General features: G+C 40.1%; 1 long non-coding RNA gene across 1 annotated transcript; it reads right to left on the bottom strand.

The window, feature by feature from the left end:
* LOC110393363 lies at nt 684-18,016 on the bottom strand. Its single transcript, XR_002434974.1, has 3 exons — nt 17,903-18,016; nt 3,971-4,094; nt 684-2,881 (listed from the first exon to the last, which is right to left on the bottom strand). It is a non-coding gene; the product is annotated as an uncharacterized LOC110393363 (long non-coding RNA).

Below are 18,501 nucleotides of genomic sequence, written 5' to 3'. Positions count from 1 at the left end.
TACTGCTTCCTTCACTGAACTGAATATCAAAAGAAAATATTCACATATTATTTGGTACTCATTTATATTTAGATGTGAACACTTCAAAGTCTGACTCCTTGCCATACTGAAGCAGGATGGAGTATGAAAGTGTGAAGCGTTCAGAGAGGATTTGTCATCTATCTGAAACCGCAGGCCAGGGTGACTGTGCCATCTCCTAATGGCACGTGTGGTACAGCCTGAAGTGCCAAGGAAAAGGCACTAATACTTGCCCAGCACATCCAGCAGCATCACTTCTTCGGGAAATGCCCTGTTCTTGGCAAAAGACTCAGGGCCACACAAGCAGTGTGTGGGTAATACAGTCCATCCACAGAGGTCATGCACAGCACAGTCTGTGCAACTTGCAGATTTGAGGCGAATATAGAATGACCAATTCACTAAAGGACTTCTGCCAGGCAGAGGAGTCTTTACCCCATAGGACTGATACCACTTCCCCTCTGAAGGTTTTCAGTGCTCCCAGATAACGTTGTGTAATCCGATTTTGAAGGTGCTTACTATGAAAGACTCAAGCCAACTTATACTATGCAAGAGCACAGTTAGCTATTGTTCTTAAAGGGCCTTGAATATTGGAGGAAGACATGAAGATAGTCCTGAAATAAATATATCCATGAGTCTACATTGGGAAAAAATGTTTTTAGGGCATCTGTAAGTAAGGTGCTAAGCTAACAAGTTGGCAGGCCAGCATGTTTTCTTTTAATCCTTTTGCTAGTTCTAGGTTACATTTTCAGGTGTCAAGTCACATTTCAGATCAGCACTGCATATTTTCTTACCAGCAAACCAAAACAATGCTGATCTTCTGAAGTAAAAGTACATCTTTATTTGGGAGAACCTTGTAATATACCAGCAGCCAAATTAAACTGAATTTAATACTTCCTGTTCTGGTTTTGTGTTACTTTACTAACTTATCAAATGCTTCAATTTAGTAAAAATTATATAAATTAGAAGTATTTTTGAAACTACATTATCATTTTTAAAATCCCTCCAACAAGGTCTTTGTTGTTGAAAGCTGCTGTAAAGAGAGCTGCGCCAAAGGGAGCTATTTGGGCTTCACAACAATGAACTTTATTGATCCTGCAAAAGCCATAAACATTGTTACATATTTCTGAGTGCACATTTGCCATCAGCTGATAATATATGTGTGCCTCTGTATTGTTGTTAATGGGAATACCAGTATGCACCATACAGTTTAGCCAACTCACGCTCCAGCATTTCAAATTCTGGAGTGTGGTCTCTACAAACTTAATGTTCTGTTTCTGTAATTGTCTGGCATTGTCTGACCTTTTACCCACAGTGGAAGCATGATGTCCAACACTGCAAAGATTTCTTTTTTTTTTTTTTACATCAGGTTAAATTGTTTCAGTTGTAGCCTTGACAATAATACGTGTATGTCAGTCCATCCCCTTGAATGCAAAATCAAACCAAACCAAAAAACTACTAAATAGGTGGCAGGGTATTCAGGAAGCACCAGATTTGGATCTATTCTGTGTATAAAAAGACTTAAAGACATAAAGAAGTGTCTATGCCAGAGCTTGGATTTAATAGTGGGTATGTTAACATGACACTTATATTCCTCCTTGCCTTGTCCAGTAGGACATCTGTTGGACCACGTCTTTGCTCCTATCCAGGCATGTTTCCTTTCCTTAAAATCCAAGGTCTGGGGGAATGGTGTGCTTGCGCAAGTCTTATTCCATCTGGAAATAACGCCTGGCTAATTTGTGTGCCCAGACTGGGAAGCACAGAAAAGAGAGCTCTTGGAGCCTTGTACTATAAACACGTCCAATGTCAACAAGGTTTATTTTATAGTGAACATTAAAGAGGAGATTTTCAAAGAAACATAAGAAAATCATGAGTAACCTGGGATTGAACACCTTTAGGCTCTTCTGAATTGCACAAGCCAAAACAAAGCAACTAGTACACTGGCCCATACCAGTTGACACACTGTAATACTCCTTCAGGCTTCAGTCCAGGAATTAGAATCCTGTTTATGGAAACATAATTAAAGCACTTTCATTGCTTTCTTGCAATAGACACTTTAGCACCTGGTAATCAAAGGGAAATAGCTGAAAAATCTGTCCTTGTGTTTCACTAAACGCATGCATTAGAAGCCTACTTGCCTTCCTGGCCTCAAAATCACGGGCCAGGGCTACTTTGTCTCATTAGTAACAGAAGAGACTTGCATCTCTAAAACCTCTGCTGCCCTACGTGTCTACCTGGAGAGGCTTCCTCCTCCCCACTAACAGCAATTTAACTATTTATCATGCATTGTTCAGAAGCTCAAGCAGTTTGATTGTTAAATGTTTGCACCCTTATACCTGCTGTGATGCTATCAAATGGGAATCCTGCCCTTAACACCCACAAGTGATTCACACGCATGTTTCCCTTGGCTCAGGCTGTGCTCAGGCCCATCTGTTCAAAAGCACCAATCCTGCTTGCTGGTACAACGCTTACACAGACATGCCAAGGAACAGGAACACTAACAAGGATAGCATTAGCTCATATAATGCTACACGAGTCCTTTCCTTTGTTGCCATCCCGTAGTCACATGACAATTTCTGCCACAGATCTTGCTGAAAAAAAAGAGCTCACATCTGCTTAGTTGAAGTGTGCTGCCATGGCAGTGAGACACACTCCAAAGGAGCTCCAGATGTAAAGTTGTGGCTGCTGCAGATGAAGCCTTTCTTCGCAGGCTTGCCCAGGAGCTCATGCCCGTAGCCAAGATCTGTAGTTTAAGAAACAGCGATACTGTAGGGAAACCTCCTTCTTATGCGAAGGAATTAATCCACCAGAGGTGATGTGAAGTCCTTCACAGAGCTTTTCTTCCCCATGCGTAAGTCCTAAAATTCTAATGAAAGACACAACTCAGAAACAAAGGACTCCAAGTAATGAAATGATTAAAGAGAAAATACAGCTGAAAACTCCTGGAACACATTATAATTTAATATCTCATTATTTAATAGGCACATTGAACATATCATGAATTTCCCTCTGCTCCATCAAGCCCACTTCATATTCCACAGAGCCTACGCTTCTGTATCTCATCCAAGCTGAGATGAAATTGTCTTGTATATCAGAAAAATGTACTAGAGAGTAGCCTACAGTTTGATAATGTACAATCTGAATGTTCCCAACTGTCTAACTTCCACATCATTTAGAGAATTTGCACTCACGCATTTTCAATGCATAATGAATGGCTTTAGCAGTTCGTGATCATTAAGTAGTTATTTCACATGCCCTTGCAATTGGTAAATAACACCACAGAGAAAAAAGTAACCAAGGGTTTGAATAACTGATTCTACATAAATCTAGAGGTTCTTGTTTTAAATCTGCATTATCACGTTGTTTGAAATCCGGAGGCTTAGGTCTAAACAAACATGAACTTCAGGGACATTAGAAATTCAGCTCTGAATCCTGACATGGATTTTCTAAATGACCTTTGAAATTTGGAACTAAATCCAAATGTTGCAGAGTCTCTATCTGGAAGCCATTCGCTGATGGATTTTCATTCAGTCTAATGTAAGTGGCAAATTACGTCTGGAATAAGTCATTTTCAACAGATCCACGGTTTGACATACAGACCACTGCATCCAGCAGGTTTAAATGGAAAACAAAGGTTCTTCATTTACCTCTGAGGCTTCTGTCTGATTTATTTTGCTTCTCTGGTTTGCATTTATTTGATTGTTTGTGCCAGCTATAATGGAGAAAATGCAAGCACTACTAGGGAAAGCTGCAATCTGCAGAGCTCTGAGGCAGACCCTGAACCACAAAGACTTCTTCAAGATGCCTCTTGTGAATGGGAGCAGGAAGGAAAGATGCCATCCCATGGCTGAACAGGCCATTGTAGCTTGCCTCAATGTCAGCAAACTAGTCTTTACTGGCTGAGATAGCTATAACTTTTTAAAAGGCAGTGAAGCACATACTTAAATCTACTCACACATTTCAAGTTAAGGAGGCACTTAGCTATTCAGCTGAACACGGACAGGAACAGCATCGTGTCACGCTGCTTTGGGGGAGTGGGATCAGTCACTTTCAGAGCACTGAAAGCTTCTCAAGAACTCCTGAAAATGGTAAATACATGAAATACAATTTATTCCGTGACAATCTCCAGTGTCAAGAGACAGTAATTAGGAAGGTCTCCCTTTTACAGACCCTGACAGCATCTGTTAGAATATTGTGACAACCCCAACAGCCCCATACCCTTTCCCACTGAGACAAACATTGAGCATATATATTGATAAGCTAGCAGCTCTTTCCTTAATTGAAACAGAAGATAAGCAGCACCATGGTAATAATCTTCAGAACTATACTATAACTAGAATGAATATATAAACACCATTCTGAAAAGCTGACTTGTGCTTACTATGATTTGTCTTGATTACATATGACTATGCACAATTAAATACACTAACAAAGAAATATATTTCACAAATGCACATATATTCCCAGGCTGAAGTCAGTCATGCTTTCAGATGTCTTAACAGTTGCTCTGCTAATGTGTTGAAGAAAATAAACGAAGATAAATAAATCAGACTAGTTAGTATCTGTAGGAACTGACTGTCCTTTAAAATAACTTCAGTTTATAAAAAACATAAAATCCCAAAGTTTCAATACAGATTGTGAAAAATATCTCCAGGGACAGGAAGTGAAGCTAGAGAAACCAGTGTTTTGCTTCCCTTTTGATCATTTCTGCATGCAGAACTCTCTGCAGTGATGTCCCAGTCTGTTTCCTGCGTGGTTACACTGACACTGGAAAGAAGCAATCTACCTTTGACCACGCATTGATCTGCATGTTTCAGTGCAAAAATCTCAAGCTGTTGTGCTGATCCAACTGGAATTCCACCCAACTGGAATTTTTAAGAACCTTCTGAAATTTTCCTATATAAATAGTGCAATGTCTTTTGTACGTTTTGCTATCTCACTGTTCATTCTTTTTTTCTTAATGAGAATCACTAATGCACTTTATTTCTGCTGTTCTGGAACAAGATTTATGTCTCCGTAGATTCTTCAGCAGGATTGTCTCTGCATTTTGTGTGAGCAGAGGTTTTCGTTTTGTTATGGTTTTTAATTGGACTGATTTAATTCATGTTTTGAATAGTTATTACACATAGATAAATAGAACAAAGTTCATACTGAGAGAAAGGCAACTGAAGTTGGGATTATCATACTGTTTTTAACCAGTACTATGTGTGGTTCAGAGATGACCTGAACTTTCCTCCCTTGTCTTAGAAAAAGAAACATGAATTAAAAGTCAGCCTTGCATTTTAATCAAACTGCCCTGATTATCTGGTGTAGATCTCAAGGAGGGAGGTTTAAACAGCTCCTACAATGGAAATATTCCAGAACTAATCTGACAGAACAAGCAAAAAGAAGTAATTAATAAAAGCAAATGAAATTATGTTGTAGCGATTTGGGAACGGTTCAGGAAAGAGCACAAAGATGTAAATACATATAAATATATAAAATATAAAGATGTAAATATATATATATGTCCTTCAGGATACAGAAAAAAAAAAAAACAAAGAAAGAAAAGTATTTGTTTTCTGTTTATACAAATACTTATATAGAGAAGCTTATTGGATTTTCCAGAAAGAGAGCAGTCCCTTAGTACTGAAAATAGAGATTTGATGATACAGTTTTCTTTCAGTGGAATTAGGGACAATTTTCTGAAATTGAATTTATGTGGGTCTTAACAAAACTGAGTGGTAAATCCTAAGCCAGAATGTTTGTTGAATGCTTAGGTCTTATTTCGTTCTCTTCTATCACAATTCTTGGGGTAATAAAGTTTTATTTTGTCCAAGCAGTCTCTTACCAGGAGGTATTGCTGTCATCTTTTCATCTAGGAGTAAGAGAGGAATGCTACTGGAGAAATTACACTGGGCAATACGGACAGACCTTAACAGCTAAAGAATAGTTGAGGTTCATCTTACATCACGAAGGTTTGCTGTTGAGCTCTGGCCAATGTGAAACTTGATGAACTGTAAAAAGATCCTACAAGCACTGCCTGAGTTCTTCTTTAGATGTTAAGAATTAGTTAAAGTATCACAGGTCTTCTGCCTCAAAAAATGTAAAGCAACTATGATCCTCACCATAAAGTTGGGGGAAAAAAAAAAAAAAGAAAATTTCTGCATGCAGAATTATAATTCACCAAAGGTCAGACAAAAAAAAAAAATAACACATACTAATAGTTTAGCATCCTCAATTTTTTTTTCCTATGTTTAAAGCTCAATGGATTACTTATCAAACTACAAAATAAACTGCTGGCTCTTCCCTGCTGAGTACGCACCCATCGCTCAGCAGAAACCACTCACTGGTGCCCTATCAACATTGTCTGGGCTGAAAGCAGGGGCGGGGAGGGTGCATTGAAGTGCTAACTCAAGTTATGGCGAGTAAGTTTGTGCAGTTTGATACACTGGCTAAACACAGTCCTGTGAACAGTGAAAAATATGCAGCCGTGCTTTCCGTTTTGGTAAAGGAATTTGGGAATTGGTTTCAAGAGTGCCAAAAAAGTCATCAATTTATGTTTGCAACTCCATTTTCTGCCACCATAAGTACATTACCTGCAGATTTTTTAGTGGAATTAATGGAGTTGCAATCAGACATTCAATTCAAAAAATTGATCATGTCTCTCTACTGGACTTTTATAAGCCCTCTCTTACCAAAGAAAAGTATCCCTCACTTCACAACCATGCCTTGTTCACATCGTCACTTTTTGGCAGTGCATACACTTGTGAACAATTATTGTCAGTCTGACAGTCTCTGATGAACACCTTGAGTCCTCACTAAGAATTGAACCCACCGCCTTCAAACCAGACTGATGCATCAGTTTTAGAAAAACAAGGTCAAATATCCTCCTAGTTTTATGTGTTTGTTGCTCTTTTTTTGTTGTTGTTTTAATAAAAATATTAAAAGTTAAAATAAGTTTTGGTACTCATATACATTAAGTACATTATATTTTTTGCAAGAGATGCTCTGAAAGTAATACCTCCTGTTTGGAGGTGCCCACAATATCCAAGGTGGATGTTGGTGTACGGCAGTAGAGGCTGAACCTTCCCAACAAAATTCCATTACATGTTGTTACCATGAGACAGATGGCAGCAGAGGGGCAGTCCAACAAAATAGCATCCGACATGGAAGAGCGTGTGAAGCAAAGGGGTGAAACTGAATGCTTCCATGCAGAAAAAATGGAACCCACCAACATTCATTGATGCTTGTAAAAGTTTATGGGGACCAAACAGTGGATGTGAGCACAGTGAGGCGGTGGGTGGTGCATTTCAGCACCCGTGGCAACAGTAACACTCAGTCACCTCCTCTGGTGAACACACTCATTTTTATGAGCACAGCATGCAGACTCTTGTTCATCAATGGTGAAAATTCTGGTGAAACAGTTATGGGTTGTGACTATGTTGAAAAACAGTATTTTGTAGCTGAGAATTTGCTCTGTCAAACAGAGTTACTATGCTCACTGTATCTGTCGTGATTTCTGTGAAAATAAATAGGAGGCATTACCTCTGGAGCATCCTATGTATATGCAGCCCAAGACAATTCCTCTTCACTCAATGTAGCCTAGGTAAGCCAAAAGGTTGAACACCCACGCTGTAATGCCTTGTCTTACAGCCTTAATCCCAACATATCATTCACGCTATGAGAAATACTTTCAGAAACCAAAAGTCCATTAAAGAAAAAGATTAGGAAAAGAAAGAGCAAAGTAAACATTGTGACTGACAACATGCTGACACTGATTTGTTTTCATTCCTGCAACAGGTACTTTACTTTCTGGTTGGCCAAAATCTGACAGCATCCTTTATGTTAAAGTTATTCTGAGACCTGATATAGCATGCCTCTAGCTAAATATTAATTATTATTATCTATGGACACTTTGATGCCACTAAGAATGAGATGTTTATCTTGTCCAATGGGTGAACTTTACCTTCCAAAGTTTTGTATTGCTAGGAAATAGAACTTAGCTGCTACAGGATATGGTTAGCTGGAGAAAATCCATTCTAACAAAATACAAAAATCAAATGGGTTTCCTGATTATCGATGATAAGCTAGTGCTCAGGGCCCACTTAAATTAAAGCCAAGTATTCTTAACCATAGAAGCAACAAAAATGACAACAGCGTGATAATCAAATGTGTTTTGACTATATGCATCCTACAGTCCCCCACTAGCACTCAGCTTGGGCCCTGGTCATCTGCTGTCCCATGATCAGCCCCAAACCCATCAACTTTCACACATTTACAGCTAAAGAAGGGAGGAGGAGGTAAGCTAATATAGCCTGAGGACCACTGTGTTGCCAGGGCCTGCATGTATCTGCCTCCCTGGAGCTGTCAAAGCAGCAGACAGTTCCTACAAACTCAATCTCATGTGCACTTACCTGAAACAGGACTCTGCATCCTGTACCATGAGGTATGCCCTGTGGAATCTTTTCACCATTTCCCATAAGGATTCAGAGGCATTTGGATGCCCTCCCATTGCAGGGAGCTTTGATGTGGAAAAGGAAGGGATAAAGGGAAAAACTCTTGCTTGGATTTTATACTTCTGTATGTAGATATTGGAGGATTTTTTGGAACTTCCCCAAAGCACTTAACCAACAGTCACCATATCATGAGCAAGAAAAGGGGGAAGAGTGGAAAAGCTACAGCCAGGCTGGTCCATCTTCTGAGCCACTGCAGTGAGACGGATCAGCTCCAGCTCCACTCCCAACTGTATCTGAAGTACTTGATAATGCAGTAATACAGCTCTCTTAGTAAAAAGAGAGGGCTCGATGAAGGCCAGTGCCAATAATAAGACGGACGGCATATGGCATGGCAGTGAGGGCTTTGGCTAGCTGCACATTTGAGATCTGGGTTCTCCTAATGTGGTCACACATTGGAGATGCGTCATCAGTGTTCATTGAGGAAACCCAATAAAGGCCACTGCAACAGCCAAGTTGGCCCTCAAGTTTTCTGTTTGGTATTCAAAGCAAACGGCTATCTTGAGATAGACTGGATATGGGTCCAGATATTAGAGACAAGCAAATTATTTGCCCTCAAGGACTATAGCTATGCTGGTAAGCTAAACAGGACCAGGTCATGGGCTCCAGTATTTGCATGCCATTGTCCACACTGTGTATTATCATAGTCCTTGGCCTCATTCCCCACAGGCTGTTTGAATCAGGTTGCCAGGCTTTGATGGGCAAGCAAGTTTAAGACTGTGGCAAACAGTGCCACAACCGTTGGCTTCAGAGTCAGCAAAGAGGCTTTAGCACATCTTATTTCTTAGCATAGTGACCTGGGTGCACAAAAGATGACCTTAAAAGCAAAGCTAGAGGCAGTAATAGAGTTACCAGTGGTGAAATACAGTTGAGAATAGTTCTCATCTTCAGTAGGAGTAGTAGTAGCAGAAGAGTTCTGAGGTGCTGGGGTCATTGCATCCTGGCATGTGTGGTCATAGCTCAGGTGTTTCCGTACTGTCAAAAGTCACAGAATGTCAGGGATTGGAAGGGACCTCAAAAGATCTTCTAGTCCAATCCCTCTGCCAGAGCAGGAACACCTAGATTAGGTCACACAGGAACGCGTCCAGGCAGGTTTTGAATGTGCCATTAATGATGCCTTTTCAGAGTCATAACAAGTCAGGAACTGTTGCTAATGATGATGTTGGAGCCTGTTACCACTGCTAATTGTAGTAACCTTCAGAAGGACCCCTTCCCTAAGATATGGTAGGAGTGACAAATTGAAGTGTTAATTCGTTAAACTGCAATATCACTGTCAAATTAGCCTGGCTTAATGCTAAAAATAATTCTATTCATTACTACAGAGCCAAAACAACTATCATCTACAGATCCAAACCAAACATGTATTTTGCTAATAAAATACTGTGTGTGCAGAGCATTCCTAGGAGTTCAAGAGGAAAAAAAAAAAAGTAGAAACAGGTAGGTGACATGGAGTATTCAGTAAAACTGAAGCTCATAAAAATGGAGAAAGCCTGCAAGGATGTTCTCTCTGAAGCTGCTTCAGAGAGTGAGCATATGCATCCACTGAATACCCCTGAGGTTCACCAAAGAAGTGTCTTGAACCCTGGCTTTTCAGCCTGCTGCTCTGGTAGCATCAAAGACTGTTCACTCGTGACAAAACCAACAAGTACCAAGTAGTGAATTGCCTCCTAGCACAGAAGGAAAAAAATATACTGTCACAGTTGTGGGTGTTTTTTTGTTTTGTTTTTTTTTTTGTGGATGGATGCCAAGCTGAGTCCTTTCCAAGCATCAGGGCCAAAATATCATCTACAATTAAAGCACTGCTGACAATCTTCATGAGGCTACATGAGACAGAGCAGATTACAGGTCACCCTGCAGCTCGGAGGTATATTGGCACTGTGATGGTAGCAGTAGTAAAAATGTGTTTGTATCAGTAAAGTAAGCAAATAAGACTCAAAAGCACATAGGGAGCAGACATACTGAATAAAAATTGACTTTTCAAAACAAAACCACAATTTCAAGTGCCAAGGCATGGTGGCCTACAGAGCCTCATTGCTGGACAGCTGCTCTGGAAATCTAACAGAACATAATTGAAATTAATGATAGAAGAAAGCAACACTCATGAGACTACCAGAATTACTGCTTTGCAAAAATTGTTTTCTACCACTGACATATTCATGGAGGTATCAGATAAAGCAAATCTATATCATCCAATAAAATACCATTGTATTGCGCTAGTTAGCAAGGTTAGGTTAACCCAGGCACAGTAGAGCTCTGCCATATTCTCACAACATGAAATACACAGTTGTGGAGGAAAGAAAAGAACCAACTGGAACAGAGAGCATGGCCTTCACCATCTGGCACCTTGCTCCCCTTGCCTGGGAATGATGTCTAAGCCCGCGTTAAAAGATCAATGGACTGCAAAAGATGTCTCAGTCTGCTTGGGAATCTGAAGAATGAGTGGAATTTGGTTTTGCTTTGATTTCAATTTACTCTGCCCACATTACAATTCTGTAGCACACTGTCAACCTAAAAATATTTGTTCTGTTGCCAGTGTCCTATCACTGCAGAAAGGGAATTAGGGATATTTTGAACCTGATGGGTAAATAACAAAAACATATGACATGAAGTGGGGGTGTGGTGGCAGTGAGAGAGGGGATAACTGCGGGAAGAGTTATTTCCTAAATAACCCAGTAAGCCAATATTTTAATACCCACTGTAAAGCATGATCACGCTGCTAATGAAGCAATAAATCCTCCTTTGCATTGGTGCTTGAGGGAGGGGGGTCAGAAGGTGGAGAAAGCTCCCTTTCCTTTCATTACAAGCAGCAATGCAAAATGCTTTCATCAAGCTCTGTAATGTCCTAGAAGGAATAATCAATTAACGTTTCTCCTCACTAGCCCATGTCAGAAAATAGCACGGCTCCTAGGCTCCTCCTGCTTGCCCCCTAGGAGCCCCATCCTATAGATGGCCCCAGGCATGTCCAGGGCCTGACCCTGCCCTTCTTGTCCCTCCCTGCCAGCCTTCGTCCACTTCAGTGCTTGACATCCAGACCTACGCCTGACAACGTAAGCAGAAGAGACACCGGTTAATGCCTAAAACTGCACACACTTGCATATACTAAATTGCCCTTATTTGAAATTGTAACGGAGAGAAACATTCACTTTTCCAAAATTGAAACTGGCAATGAAAAATGAGCAAAGTCTCTCTCTAATTAACGCTAATCTGTCTGCCTTGTGTATGCACTAGTGGGGGAGCCACAGCGCGCTGCAGATCAGAAGATAAAAGCACACTCAGGAGTTCAACTGCTTTAGAAGCACAACATCTGTTAGCCATGTTATTCTGCAGCTACCCAACAAGCAGAGCACTCTTCATAACGCTTAGCAGCTTATGCATTATGGATGTAGCCAAGGCACTTTGGTTCAGGGTTTCATTCCGTGCAAGCCTTGAATTATACCACTGTAGGCAAATCTGGGCAGTGTCTATCTCCCCTCTCCTTCCCTGCACAGTGAGTGAGAGCTGAAGGCCAAATTCTGCTCCCAATTATACTAATATGGCCCCACTCCAGAGCAGCACGGCTCAATACAGAACAGTGTCTGACTCCATCCTTAATTCACTCAGTGTGAGGAATTAGAATGAACTCACAAGAAATCTAGTTAGAAGAGAACATTTTAAGTCACCTATTGTGGTAATATCCTTGATTGATTTATCCACTACATTATTATTACAAATTAAGAAAGGAAGGGCACGCATTGATGGAGTTTATAGGTTTTTCAATTACTGTTTTCCTATTATTCTTTCTATTATTCAATTCACTACCTTCTTCATATAATTTATCTATAATTCCAATACATTTTAGTGCTTCAGAATTTATGAAGTATATACAAAGCATATAAATCCTATTAACTCATCCTATCATACTTATAATTGAGTCCATTAAAATGTTATGTGTGTCTACAGTATAAAAAGGGGGGGAGAATAAAACTGAGACCAAGGGGTTAATAAATTCTTGATTGCTTATATTTTCCTAAACTTCTCGGTCAAGATGGAGCCAAGAATGCAGCATGAATATGCTGCATTCTGTTCCCCATGGTCCGGAATCAGTGAACTTAAGAGACTTGTGAGCAGCTTATATTGATTTTCATTTTCATTTTAAGGCCAAAGGGACCATTTTCTTCTTCTAATATGACTACCGGTATGATACAATCCCATAGGATTTCACTCAAGGATTCCTTGACAGGTTCTGGAAGAGTGTTTTTGAAAGTACCCAATCTTCACTTAGGAATTTGTATCTATTTGTTCCAAATTTGTAACACAGCCTCACTGATAAGAATACACATCCTGGCAGGTTTTCACACTATATATGCATGCCCATGCTAGGTATCTAGCTTAAGAATGATTCGACAGATCAAAGTGAAGGGCCTGAGTTCCCTGCCTAGTCAATGAAAAGAGGCAGTCAACTCTAGTGCATTGAGTCAGAGCATCTAAATGAGATGCTAAAGCTAATGCTAAAGCAGACCAGGGGAATAAATACCTTTCCAATCTTCTGAACGGATAAAGATCCTCCTACTGCTGTTAGCTGTTCCTTCCAACTATTGTCTTTGTCAATATACTTCATTTGCTTGACTGAAGAGGCATCTGCTTTCTCTATAGCCACATGTATATCTCAGTAATAATTAAAACACATAATTGAATTTGCAAAGCAAAAGCAAGACAAGTTGTCCAGAGCTCAGTTCATTCACAGGGTCTCACCTTTTCCTTGTTTGCTGCCATCGGTCTTTTAGTGCCAATGGACACTACAACTCAACATAGGGCTTCAGTAACAGAATCAGAATTGCCACTGAACTGATTTTGTGCTACAAAGTCATTAAAGTGCTTTTGAAAAAGCACACCCTTGAACTCTTGATACGATTGCAGAATTACCTTGGCCACAGAATCCCTGTGCAACATCAATACATTAATTCCTGTTTGTAAGGCACTTTGAAGATGCTCCTATGGCTGCATAGCACCCCGCAGATTTCCACCGGTACTAACATGGCTCAACTCTGTTTCTCCCTCCCCCAGCATGAACCAGTCTTCAGAGAGGAACAAGAAAGACCAGAAAACGTGTTTTTTTCCCCATACATTTCAGAAGGCAAATTTTGATGTCCCAGCATGAATTATTCCACACCACACAAAAATGCTAATTGAGCCTTTATTCTATAACCTGACAGATGTTTCTGATGCACTGTTCATTCATTTCATACTGTACAAAAGCTAAAGTTTTAAACTTTTTGTATTATGATGAAATTAGCATTATTCATGAAGACAGCCATCAAAAGTCTACTTGAAGGGCTGCCCCATTCCTCAGTAGGAAGAATCTGGAAAGATACAGCTGAAGACTGCCCTCCATTGTGTATTAGGTAGATACACCACATCCACACACACAAGAAGCCTACAGGCCCCCAGTCCTCTCAGCACACCTGCACTTGCCATTCCTATTAGGAGCATATTCTCCTCCATGTAAATAACAATACTTCTTGCTTAAACTTATTTTACATACCCAGCCTACACAACCTGGTGTTTTTTTATAATAGAGAAACAAGTCAAGGAAATTGCTGCTTTTGTGACCATAACACCAAAAGGAAAAAGGCAAATCCAAAGACTGTGTGTCTGTTCGCCCTACTCCTTCATCACTGGGACATTTGCCTCAGTGCAATTCTGTCCTGACAGCAGCCCATGCCCACCTGGGGAACAACCCCATCTGCACCCCCCCCATGTCTCTTAGTGTAGCACTGCTTCTTGCAATGGCCGAGCTGCACCTCTCCTGCTGCTGTGCTCTCTGGGATGAACGGGCAAAGTCAAACTCATTTTCACTTTACTCCCCCACCTCTCCTATGCTCCTATAGGCATGCCATGTATATCCCAGTAAACAGCAAGGTCCGTAGCCCTCACTGTGTGCCAATACTTCCCTCAAGGAAGCCATCAATGGCTCCCATCTTCTACTTGGTTGCAGTGTCACTGCAAGTTCAACTTCACTGCCTTTCCATTTGTCCTATGTGCCAAACATTTACCTAATTTCTGTGTTTTTTGACTACTTTTCCATATATATACCACTATTCCCTTTCCTCCTTTGTTTTCCTGAAAAAAGCACATTAATACGCCAGCCTACTCAGCCTCCTGCCCTTGTCACCGAACGAACATCTGAGAAAACACTTGTCCTTTTCTCTTTGCTCTCTGGAGTAGCTGCCAGGAAAAGAAAGATTTCTTTAAAAAAAATACAGATTCAGCAACTACACACTGCTACTTAGAAGGAAGGTTGTCCCTGGGGTAGTGATTATACATATAAAGACAATAATAAGACTGAAGGATGCAAAGCTGTGTAGCAAAGGTAAAAATCTGAAAGTCCATCTTTGCAGTTCTCCGGAGGTTTAATATACAACTTGAAAGAGGTTGTTTTACACATCTGTAAGTGCTGTGAAAACAATTCATTCTGCTGTTCACCACAAATTGCACTACAACACATCTCAAGGAATGCATCAGTAAGAGGATAAACAGAAACAAATGCACATGAAATGGATACACAGAAATGAACATCTCTAATAAAGGATCAGCCTTTTTTTTTTCTAAGTGCAAGTTTTTTTTAAGTTGTATTTATTAATATATATCAGAGTTATTATTTCTTAATATAAAACTGAAAACAGAAGGGATCAGGTACTTTCTTTATCAAAAAAAAAAGCAGTCCCCTGATCGTTGCTTTAGTACTTACACAGTACAACAGCAGATGTGTACACGAGACAAAGATTACTAAAAGATGAATTTAAGCAAGCAAAACTGGCCTATGCCAAACTCAGTGCTTACAACAAAAGCAGTTAAGCGAGTGAAACTTGGAAGCATGACACAGACAGTTTAGCTACAAGTTTACCAACAATTTGGCTAAGGATACACATGAAAAATGGGAAACATGAAGACTTCCACATTACGATTTGTAAAACCAAAACTGGATGTTCATTTCTTCTACCAGATTTATGTTCAAAACTCCTTACAGAGAATACAGATATAGTGCAAGCAGCTGGGCAATGCTAAGAAGAACTCAGTGCTGGCCTTCCTGTGAACACATGAGGAGTGGGAGAGCCAGAGACAAGCTCCTCTGCTAAACCACATGGATAGCAAAGGAAACAGAATGGGCAGATTTCCTCTGTCATATAAACTCAGCTACTGTGTAGTTCAGGATTCTTAACAAGGGAAAATGAGAAAAGAGGGATGTTTTTTCAAACATCTACCACACAATGACCTTTTACAATTGCCTTAGGTTAAAGCAGTCCTCTAAGATGCAAGACAGTGGGATTTGATGTACCCAGATTAGGCAAGAACCAACTTCAGCTTTTATATTGAAAAAAGACAGAAGTTTGTGAAAGCATTCCTGATCAATATACATTCACATGTAAAACACCTCCCTTCCTTTCTCTGATGAATTAAAAAGAAAACAGATATATCTTCCTCCTAAGGAAGGACCAGTGCCTACTGGCACATGCTAGAGGCTCTGCATACCCACAAGGTGGTGCACAGCAGAGGAGTGCTCTCATTACCCTCACATGGCTTAGGCAAAAACAAAGTGTTGAGCAGCTGTGTTTTACCTGGGGAGTGTGAATGTCCCACAGTGTTCCACATAATCCCAGTTCCTTCTAACCCGAGAAGGAGAGTTATCAGCTCCCACATAACCTGCTCACACAGCCGTTCCCCAAAGCACCTGCGGATGGCAGGCATTGGGACTGACTACATACAGACAGCACACACTCAGGGCAACTTCTCTCACTGAACACTTCTCCCTCTCTCAGTTTGGAAATGCCCATCAGATGACTGCAGCCCTGGCCGTGCACACAGAGAGAACCACAGCACAGGGTAGTCTCAGGGACTTGTCAGTTCAGACATCTTCGAGCTAAGGTAGCGGCTGTTGAAGGATTCCTTTTTTATTTTTGTGGATATATGAGATATGGTGGGATTCACCTAATCTATATTTTAGTGTCCACCACACTGACCTAGTCACCCTTGATGCCCTTTTTTGTCTATTGGGAAAATTAGGCATCTGTAGAACACGGTTGATTTAAACTGCTTTAGAAGTTTTAGTTAAGAGAACATCACATTCTCTCTCTTGAAAACAGAGTGGATGACTGTAGAGTGGATCTAGATGATGGGTAAGAAGTGGATATCTGCTGCATGCACATTGATGTATCATCAGAGGCTGGATCCCTTTTGTTTTATGTGACTGCATCCTGTGGATATAGCTTGAAAGATCATGATGACTTCTTCTGTCCTTGAAATCTATTAATTTTCTAATTAAGAGTAATTAAAAGGAAATGCATATTTACATATTTTTTTCCTAGACAACTATCTCTTTCATCATTAAAACATTGACATTTTTTAGATGAGCACCACTACTAACAAGGGAATATTAATATACCTTATTAGTATTCCTTTCTAGTAGGAAGACAACAAGCTTGTCCAATTACACATTTTTAGACCATTAGAAAACAAAGTGTGAAGCTTCCATATAAATAGGTTACATGCAGTGGCACACCAGTTAGTGCAAAGAATCCAGTGTAAATAGAAACCAACTGATTGAGTAATTCTTCCAGGTAGTGGGGGGAGCAGGGGAATGCATAGTGATGGGAAATATCTCCTGTAGTTCATGATGTGTCTATAAATTGTCATGCAATAATTTTGTATTAAATATCTGGGATAAAGTTGAGTGATTTAGAAGCACGAGAACCACAGGAAGAAAGCAGGGGGTTGCAGAAGTAGGGCATGTCTTCTCTCAAGCTCTAGCTCTTTCTTTGTAGCTCTTATGAAAAGCTAACAGTGGCAGAAAACAACAGGAGATGTGCTATTTAAGCACAGGTAGGCCATTAATATGTTGTTTAGGGTAATTAAAATGCACTGCACAGGATTAGTTGCCTGCCAATCATCCCAATTAAGCAGGCATGTCATTGATCAGGATAGCAATTAAGAGAATTCTAGGGTATCAGCAATTTACTCTTAACTGCCTCAAAACTAATTGCTATCAAGTACAGAACCAGGTTCAACATTCTTTACAACAGAGGAGAGAATTATTGGAAAATTTCTTGTCCTTTTCCTGATGAAGTACCTATGGGCTAAACTAGATTAGGAAAATTTACAATACTCCAAAGCTCAAACATAGTCATGAATTATTCCATCATTATCTGCAGTTAGCAACAGGAAATGACAAGATAAAATGGAATTACATTTGCATGTTGCTTTTTCTTTTTAATGCAAATTCCCAATGTTCCTGTAAGCCAACAAGCAATCCAAAGCACAAAGGCCCTGATGAGGCACGGCCTCCAGAGCAGCACAGCACAGGGACTTTGGGAAGGCAGAAGTGCAGCCTTGCAAAGCCCCAGACACTTGGCACCCACCTGTAACAGCACTTGTCCAGTCTCAGCTCGGTGGACTGGACAGAAAAACCTGGATAACTAGACAGGCTGAGCAAGCAGAGCCAGTCCACAGCAACACTGAGAAGTCAGGTTTAGTCAGAACCTCAGCCCTGACTCAAATTAGGAGCCTAATGAACCTTGCTAAAGTTACAGAGAACTCTCAGCTGTGCTGCAGTGCATTGCTCTGTTTTTCACCCTTTTTTCTTCTTTTTTGTCATACTGTTACTGTCCATATAGCTTTAATTCATGTGCACCAATAAGAAGACAAATATCTCAACTGAAATGCTTTGCTCTTCTTATTGCTTTGTTTTAGCATAGAAAACAATGTGAACTTAGGGAAGAAATTAGAGCAATGTCTAATCCCTCCAAAAACAAACTGATGATATTTGAATGCTTGTGTAGAGCAGCATGTATGAGTGTTATCTGGAAGTAAGCCTCAAATCTTTGCATAGGATTTTACATTTCTGAAAAATCAAATATTTAGTCATATATAAGTACATTTCACATCTTAAAATATTTATTATGCAGAGTGTGATGTTTGCTGTTAATTGTGGGTTACATTAATTATATAAATATGCAAT

This window comes from Numida meleagris, chromosome 2 (assembly GCF_002078875.1).
Source record: "Numida meleagris isolate 19003 breed g44 Domestic line chromosome 2, NumMel1.0, whole genome shotgun sequence".
Classification (NCBI taxonomy): Eukaryota; Metazoa; Chordata; class Aves; order Galliformes; family Numididae; genus Numida; species Numida meleagris.
Note: the sequence above shows the minus strand (reverse complement) of the source record. Positions and strands in the feature narration are given on the sequence as shown.